At 41.1% G+C, this 8,761-nt stretch overlaps 1 pseudogene; it reads left to right on the forward strand.

The window, feature by feature from the left end:
- Positions 1-2,077: 2,077 nt before the first annotated feature.
- Positions 2,078-7,302, forward strand: LOC102852057 (annotated as a pseudogene).
- The last annotated feature ends 1,459 nt before the right edge of the window (positions 7,303-8,761 follow it).

The raw sequence follows: 8,761 nt of genomic DNA on the forward strand, positions 1-8,761 counted from the left end.
CCCTCCTGTTTGTTAATTATCGATTAGATAGGACTGTGTCTTCCCTCCTTGTCTTTTGATTTATTATGTTCATGGAGCCATATTATATTGTGTGTCAAATAATTTGAGTTCTAAAATAAAAGAGCTGGACAGAAGATTTCGAAGAGCAGCATGGAAAGACAAAGCAAAGTATTATAATGAAAGGTGCAAAGAGCTGGAGTCAGAAAATCAAAAGGGCTGAATTTGCTTGCTCGGCATTTCTTAAGCTGAAGGAACTGAAAAACAAATTCAAGCTTCAAGTTGCAATACTTAAGGATGCTATGAGCAGAACATCAAATGATCCACAAAGCATTAAAAGAAGATGGAAGAAGTATACAGACTCACTGTACCAAAAAGAATTGGCTGACACAGAAGAATTAAATGAAACAACATAAGATCAAGAGGCAATGGTGATGAAAGAGAAAGTTCAAGCTTCTCTGAAGGAATTGGCAAAAAACAAGGTCCCAGAAATGGACAGCACACCAAATGTCATATTTGAATAAACAGACACTGCCCTGGACATGCTCACCAGGTTCTGCTAAGAAATCTGGAGGACAAGTATATGACCAACTGACTGGAAGAGATCCATATTTATCCCGCTCCCCAAAAATGGTGATATGACAGAGTGTAGAAATTATATAACAATATCACTAATATCACAAGCAAGCAAAATCCTGATAAAGATTTTCCCAAAATGACTAGAACAGAACATTAACAGAGAATTACCAGAACTACAAGCTGGATTTAGAAGAGGCCATGGCACTAGAAACATTATCGCCAATATCAGATGGATCTTGGCTGAAAGCAAAGAGTACCAGAGGAATTATATGCTTCATTGACTATGTACCTATGGAGCAGCTGGTGGCCTCAAACTGCATGCCCTTGGGATTGCAGCACAGCTTCATGCCACTAGGCCACCAGAACTCCACAGTGCTTCATTGACCATGCAAAGGCATTTAACTGTGTAGATCACAGCAAGTTGTGGCTAACCTTGAGAAGAATGGGAATCCCAGAACATTTGATTGTGCTCATGCAAAACCTATACTTGGACCAGAGGCAGTCATCAGAACAGAGCAAGGAAACATCACATGGTTTAAAATTAGGAAAGGGGTGTGTCAGGGATGCATCTTGTCTCCATACTTTTTTCCAATATGTATGCTGAACTGATGATTCAGGAGGCTAGACTTTATGAGGAGGTGTGTTGTATTAAGATTGGAGGAAAACCTCATCAACAATCTACACTATGCAGATGATACAATCTTGTTCGCTGAAACTAAAGAGGATCTGAAGCATTTTCTACAGAAGGTCAAGGACTGCAGTCTTCAATATGGATTGAAGGTTAACACTAAGAATACAAAGATTCTCACCACTGGGCCAATTGGAAGCGCTATTGTGGATGGAGAAGAGATTGAGGTAGTTAATGATTTCAGGTTGCTCAGCTCCATGATCAATACTCTTGGGACCAGTAATCAGGAAATCAAAAGATGAATTGGACTGGGAAACTCTGCTGTCAGGGACCTCACCAAATTGCTAAAAACTCCTGTACCAGTAAATATGACCCTGTTTGGAATAGGTTTCTTTGACTGTTCTAATGAAGCCATGCCAGAGTAGATCAGTTTTAGCTCTAAAACTAACCACTTCTGAGTTCTTAAAAGACAGAATAAACAAAGAGAATAAACAAACCCTGGAATGCTAAAGATTTGTAGTAGTTACCAGAAGCTGAAATAGATAACAGGGATATCCCCATGAGAATTCAGAATTCAGATACATTGAATTTAGATTTCTAGTCTCTTAAAACTGTGAGAAAATAAATTTCAGTCTAAAGCCTCTCACTTGTGATATTTTTGTTCAATCGACACTGCTGCTGCTCCTGTTGTTGTGTGCAATCGAGTTGCCTACAACTCATAATGACCCTGTGTACAACAGCTCTAAAGCCTGTCCTGTTCTCATCCAGTCTCACTGACTCCGACACACCTAATTCCATTGCCCTACTTATTGTATCAATCTACTTCATCCTAGTTCTTCCTCTCCTGCACTGTCCCTCCACCCTTCTGATATGATGACCTTCTTCAAGTATCAGTCCTTTTTGGTCACATGCCCAAAGTATGTGAATCAGAGCTTCAAAATCCTAGCCTCCAAGGAGAAACTTGGTTTCACCCTCTCTAAGACAGATCTATTTGTTTTCTTGGCCTCCCAGGGTATGTTCAAGACTCTTTTCCAGCATCACAACTCAAAGGCATCAATTCATTTTCTGTCATCCTTAGATATTGTCCAGCTTTCTGATGCGTAGCAAGCAATTGTAAAGACCATGGCCTGGATCAGCCACACCTTAGTCTCTAGACTGACATCGTTGCATTTTAGTACTCTGGAGAGTTCCCTGACAGCAGATTTTCCCCAATACAATTAATCTTCTGATTTCCTGACTGCCGATGCTAAGAATTTTGATTGTGTAACCAAGCAAACTGTAACAGTTAACAACCTCAATATCTTCTCCATCTATCATGGTGCTGCCAGTTGGCCCAGTGGTGAGAATCTTTGTCTTCTTGATGTTGGAGAGTTGAATTCATATCCTTGACATTCTGCAGCAAGTGCTTCAGGTCCTCCTCAGTTTTAGCAAACAAGGTTGTGTCATCTACATAATGTAGGTTGTTGATGATAAATATATCAAATAAATGAGAGAAATCTTCCTTATGAAATAATTTCAAATTGTAGAAATGAGAGATATTATTTGATATTCTTCTCTCCAGAAGAAGTGTACCAAGTTGGCTTGTAGTCTAAAGAAACAAATCACATCAGGTGGAGGCTGCAGGTATCTAGACTATGCAGCCAAAGTCGTTGGATCTGAAGCAGATTTTACCATGCTGTGAAAGATGATTACAAGGCATGAACAGTGTGATGGAGAACTGTGGTTGGAAACTCAAGTTCTTCTATGAGTTGTGCTCTGGAACATCAATGAGGAAATATGTAGGAGAGTTTGCTGAACATAGAGTCTTTAGAGGTTTCCTAGTCTGTGGACAGTTGTGCTGCTAATCCAAAGGCCACACCTCATTAGCAGTTTGAACCTACCAGTTCCTGAGGAGAAAGATATGCAATCTCCTTTCCTGTGATTTATAATCTAGGGAACTCAATGGAGGGTCAGCTATGAGTTGCTTCTATCCCAGCAACAAAGTCTTAACTAAAATGAAAACATAATGAGCTTTTTAGTTTATAAAGTCTGCACAAGATTATGGAAATGACTTTTAAAAGAAACATAGAACAAGAAGGGGAACTTTTCACCTCTCATGAAACACACCACTGGCCTCATGAAACTTGCTTCCCCACAGCCACCACCATCACTGTGAAACCTGGGAGAGGCAGGGGCTCAAAAAATTAGTGATCAAAAATATCCTAGATAACCCTAAATTACTTATCAGTTATACTCCGGACACATGGCAGAAGCTTCATGAGGCAGTAAAAGCCATGCCTAGTATTACCTCCATTAAATACAACCTCAAAGAACTTTACCAGGCTGTTGAATATCTCTGTTCTTACAGTTTCCTCAATCCTCAAGAGCAGCATCATCAGATTTGTGAATATCATGTGCAAGCATAATCCTTCAGTTTAGAGAAGACTCACTAGATAGTGTTTTCTTCTTCAAAAAGATTAACAAACAACAGAAAGGTAAACAACACAACAGCAAAATGGGCACAGGATATGAATGGACACTTCACCAAAGACAACATTCAGATGGCAAACAAACACATAAAGAAATGTTCAAAATCTCTATCTACCAGACAGATGCAAATAAAAACAACTATGAAATATCATCTCACTACAGTAACAATAGCAAAGTGCAACAGAGCGGCAAACAATAAATTCTGGTGAGGTTGTAGAGAGATTGGAACTCTTATTCACTGCTGGTGGGAGTGTAAAATGGTGCAACCACTATGGAAGGCAGTTTGGAGCTTTCTCAAAAAGTTAGAAATAGAAATACCATTTGACTGAGCAATGCCACTGCTGGCAATATACCCTGAAGAAATCATAACCAGTATTTAAACAGATGTATACACACACATATTTATTTCTGCATTATTTACAATAGCAAAGAGATGGAAGCAACTCAAGTGCCCATCAACAAATGAATGGATAGAAAAAACTATGGTATATTCACATGGAATACTATGCAGTACTGAAAAACAATAAACTCATAAAACATTACACAGTATGGGTGATCTTAGAGGGCATTATGCTGAGTGAAATATCTCAGTTATGAAAGGACAAATATTATATATAGCACCACTGCTATAAAGGTCTGATATGAGGGTTTGAGAGGAGAATAGGATAAGAGTGGATAGATAATTCATACTGCACTGGAATAGATGAAGGAAAGAATTGTTTAAAAGGAATATATGATTTGGCATTATATGTATGACAATAGCCCAGGATAAGAGGTATATTGCAAAGAGGACTGGGGGAAGGGGAAGGAGGAAAGTAATTGTGCAACAATGAACGAATATTTAAAAAAACAAAAAACTTGAAGTAAGAGAGGGGGAGAGGCAGAAGGGAGAGGGAGTAAAAATGTGCAACAATGAATGAATGAAAATCTAACTTTTCTGTAAACTGTCGTTAAAATCACAATTAAGACTCCAAGATGGCGGTGGCAGCGGAAACAACATGGTAAGCTGTGGGAGCAGCGGACCACATGGAGGAGGGCCACCATGGCCTTCTACAGACCTCCGTTTATTGATAATTGAACAGTTAAACACTTGATGACTGGTGTTTGGTGCGGATTGAGGCTCAACATCAGGAGATCAAGGATTCCCAGGGAGGAATGGGTGAGTCCTGCGCCTCCCAGCCCCCTGCTGCCGAGCCTGCGTCACTGCCGCAGCTCCATGAGGCTCCCACCGCTGGACCCCAGGGATCCCCTCACTGGAGATGGATGGTAGGCACTGCCCCCCCCCCCAGGTTGGTACAGCGGAGCCACCACACCGCAGCAGAGTGAACTGGTTCTGGGGAGAATTCTTGGAGCCAAGACGGCAGCGGCAAGAGACAGGGCAGTAGGATGGGGCTTCCCAGGCCAGAGAAGAAGATTACCAGTACAATGGATTGATGAGAGTCTCTGTGAGCTGTCTATGACTCAACGACATTTAACTGTGGCAGCATGTCCAAGATGGTAGATATCCTCAATGCACCGCATCTTTTGCTCTGTTGTCTGCCTTTGCCAAGAACTGTTTAGACCTGGGGGGGGGGATCTGTTCACTACTGTCAGGTCCCCTTCTCCATATTTAAAGGGGGAGGGCAGTGACACCTACTTCAAATTACAGTATGACCACTTATTTGGGGGGGGGGTAATGGTGGCAGTATCGGAATTGGGGACACTGTCTCTGGCCACACGGTCTTCAGTGAGGCATGGGGTCCGGACTTGGGGAGGGGGATTTGGTGGGGGAGTGTGCCAGCCAGCCCTGGGGATGTGTTGCCTGGCCCATGAGGGTTGCCATCCAGCCTCCGCTGGGCTGCAGAGCAAGCTATGCGTTTGCCCCCCAACCCCTGCCCCTGGCAGGCAGGCGGTGGGGCGAGCCGTGTGTTAGGCCCCTGGTGGGGCAAGCCAGCACTCGGGGTGAGCTCCTCAGCCCTCGGATTGTACCATCCGACCCCTGGGTGGAAAAAACCTCCTAGGATGTACAGAGAATTTTATCAAGACTACTTTCCTCCACCCTCTCCCCCAGCATACCCATAAGTAATATCCCCAAAGCCCTTCTATTTGTAACTCACAAGTTTGTTCTCTCTAGATTTCCTCCCTTTTCTATAGGTAACCTTCACACTGAGTTTTACTCCAGACCTGACCCTGAACCCAGTTCCAGAGACGAAAAGGAAATACAATGGCCAGCTAAGGAAGCAAAGGAGGATGGAGCCTCAGGGTTCAGTCAGCCATCCCCACTGGACCCACCTGGGAAAACACTTTGCAGTCCAGAGGGGAGTAAATGTGAAGAAAACATCTTCTAACAGAACAAGAAGGCAAGCAGCTTCAACCCAAGACCACCAGTAAGGTGATAAAGTGTCCTCCCTTTCCCCCTTCACATCAGTGCCCCTGTTCAGCATGAAGAAGCCAGAGAGTCTGTGCTCAATTCCCAAATGAGAAACCTGAAAGTGAATAAGACAGTTTGTTTAATCACCATTGGACTATGCTTACCATTGCCCTGAATCATCTGCTCCCCACTGGATCCTTTTCATTTCCTTTCCCTGCTCCCCTCACCAACCAAATTGTGCAGTCTTGCAACTTCATCCCTGCAATTTTCATCCCTGCCCATCCTCACTGTTCTGCTCCCAACCCTCACCTCCTTGTATCCCCAACATGTTTTTCCCAATAAAATATTTTTTAAAAATCACAATTAGAAGGAAAAAATTATTAAAAAATTAACACATGCTGGCAAGATCACTGCAGACAAATGATCATAAGTAGAAGGGTTTTCTTGATTTTTTAATTGCACTTACGTATTTCAAAATCCCATGCTTCTTTCTATCTGGGATATGGATTAAAATTATTTAGAAACTATATTATTTGTGATAAGATGGTTCAGAGTAAAACTATTGATGGTATTCTTCTACCAACTAAATGGGGGGGGGAATGGTGAAGCTGTGGTCAGAAGTTTGTTGTGAAGTCTACTAAGTATACCCTCTGACTTTCATGTATATAAAGATTTATTTGAACTGAAATATTTGGGAGAAACTGATTGTTTTTATACTGCTGAAGGCCAAAGATTAATGAAACAAAGAGAGGTTCCAGAATATCTTCATCATATAAGTAAACATTTAGAAGAAGAAGAATTTATGACCACATATTTAAACCAATATGTACAGAAACCACTAATTGCATGTGCAGAGCAACAGCTATTAGGAGAATATTTAACAGCAATTTTGTAGAAAAGACTTGATTACTTACTTGATGAGAATAGAGTGCCTGATCTCACTCAGATGTACCAGTTGTTCAGTCGAGTAAAGAGCGGTCAGCAGATACTATTGCAGTACAGCGCTGACTATTATAAAATGATAGTCATCAATCCTGATAAAGATAAAGATGTTCAAGATCTATTAAATTTTAAGGATAAAGTGGGCCACATAATAGAAGTGTGCTTTCAGAAAAATAAAAAACTTATTAACTTGATGAAGAAATACTTTGAAACATATATCAACAAGAGACCAAATAAGCCTGCAGAACTGATAGCAAAGCATGTTTATTCAAAGTTCAAAGAAGCTAATAAAGAAGCAACAAATGAAGAACTAGAGAGAATTCTTGACAAATTATAATATGCAGGTTTATTCATGATATGGCTGGAATCCATTTTGAAAGCCATCTACAGGAGCTGGGTTCTATGGGACCTTGGTGGCAAAGATTGGTGAGCATTAGTGTGGAAAGTTGATTCTTTAAGGGGAGGGGATACAGCCTCCTAGTTAAAAATCATTCATAGGGTCGCTATGAGTCGTCTATGACTTGACGGCACATAACAACAAAAACAGCGACAACAGAGCTATATTGTCCTAGTGGACAGAAAGTTATGCTATCAAGCCCAAGGTGGGTGTAGCCTTTAGGACTGGTTTAAATTGTTTTTTGTCAAACATTCTTCTAAATGGTATAGCACTGGTCTATGCTATAGAGAGGTAATTCATGGTTGCGGTGATGCTAAACACTGTGACACTGATGTGCCAAATGTGATAAAGGTTACCCATGGTGGACAGAGTTTGGTGGAGCTCCCAGATTAAAATAAACCTGGAAGCAGGAGTGGCATCCGCTTCTGAAATGGCTTGCCTCCGGAAACTCTATAAATAGTGCTCAGGTCTTTTGTTCATACGGTCACTATGAGTTGTCTATGACTCGATGGCACCTAACAACAACAACAACAAGTGAAACTAGCTCTGTTATATCTGGAGGAACACTCTTCCACTTTGTACATAATTCTTTGTCAATGCGCAGTATGAAGTCACCTGGGTTGCTGTGATGCTGAAATTTGTACCATTAGGGTAACAAATACCAGAATGGCTTCCCAATGTGTACAGTGTTTGGTGGAGCTCCAAGTTCTAAAACAGGTTTGGAAGCACGAGTGGCATCTATTTCCTAAACCACATGTCTCTGGAAACTCTATGAACTTTGGAGAAATGACGACAGTCTCTATGAGTCCAACTTGACTCGACGGCAATCAACAACAACATTCGTGGTAAAGATGTCTTTGAAGCATTTTTTAAATTTTAATGAAAGTTTACAGAAACTTTGGATTTCCATTTATTCATTGTTGCACACTTTCTTCTTTGCTCAACCCTCCCCCCACCCCGTTCACCATTCTCTTTGAAAAAGAAAAAAAAAAATCTTTCATTGTTAAACAATCTCCCACCCCCAGTCCACTCCACTGTGCAGCTTTCATTCTGGATTCTTATCATGACAATAATACTTAATCGTATATTCCTCCTAAACAGTTCTCTGCCTCATCTGTTTCAAAGCAGTATACATTATGTATCCCATCTTAGTTTCCCCCCAGCTCCGAAGTCAGTCTCGCTTTACAACAGTGGCACAATGCAGTATTTGTCCTTTTGTAACTAAGAAATTTCACTCAGCATAATGCCCTCCAGAGTCACTCATTTTGTATAGTATTTCATTAGTTCCTTGTTTTTCTTTTTTTATGATTAAATTTTATTAGTTTTAATGAACATTTACAGGGATTTTGGGTTTTCATTCCTTCATTGCTGCACCATTCTCTCTACCCTCCTCCCCAGT

The sequence above is a fragment of the Elephantulus edwardii genome, unplaced genomic scaffold (genome assembly GCF_000299155.1).
Source record: "Elephantulus edwardii isolate Elephantulus edwardi_28Jun2011 unplaced genomic scaffold, EleEdw1.0 scaffold00249, whole genome shotgun sequence".
In the NCBI taxonomy this organism is placed as follows: domain Eukaryota; kingdom Metazoa; phylum Chordata; class Mammalia; order Macroscelidea; family Macroscelididae; genus Elephantulus; species Elephantulus edwardii.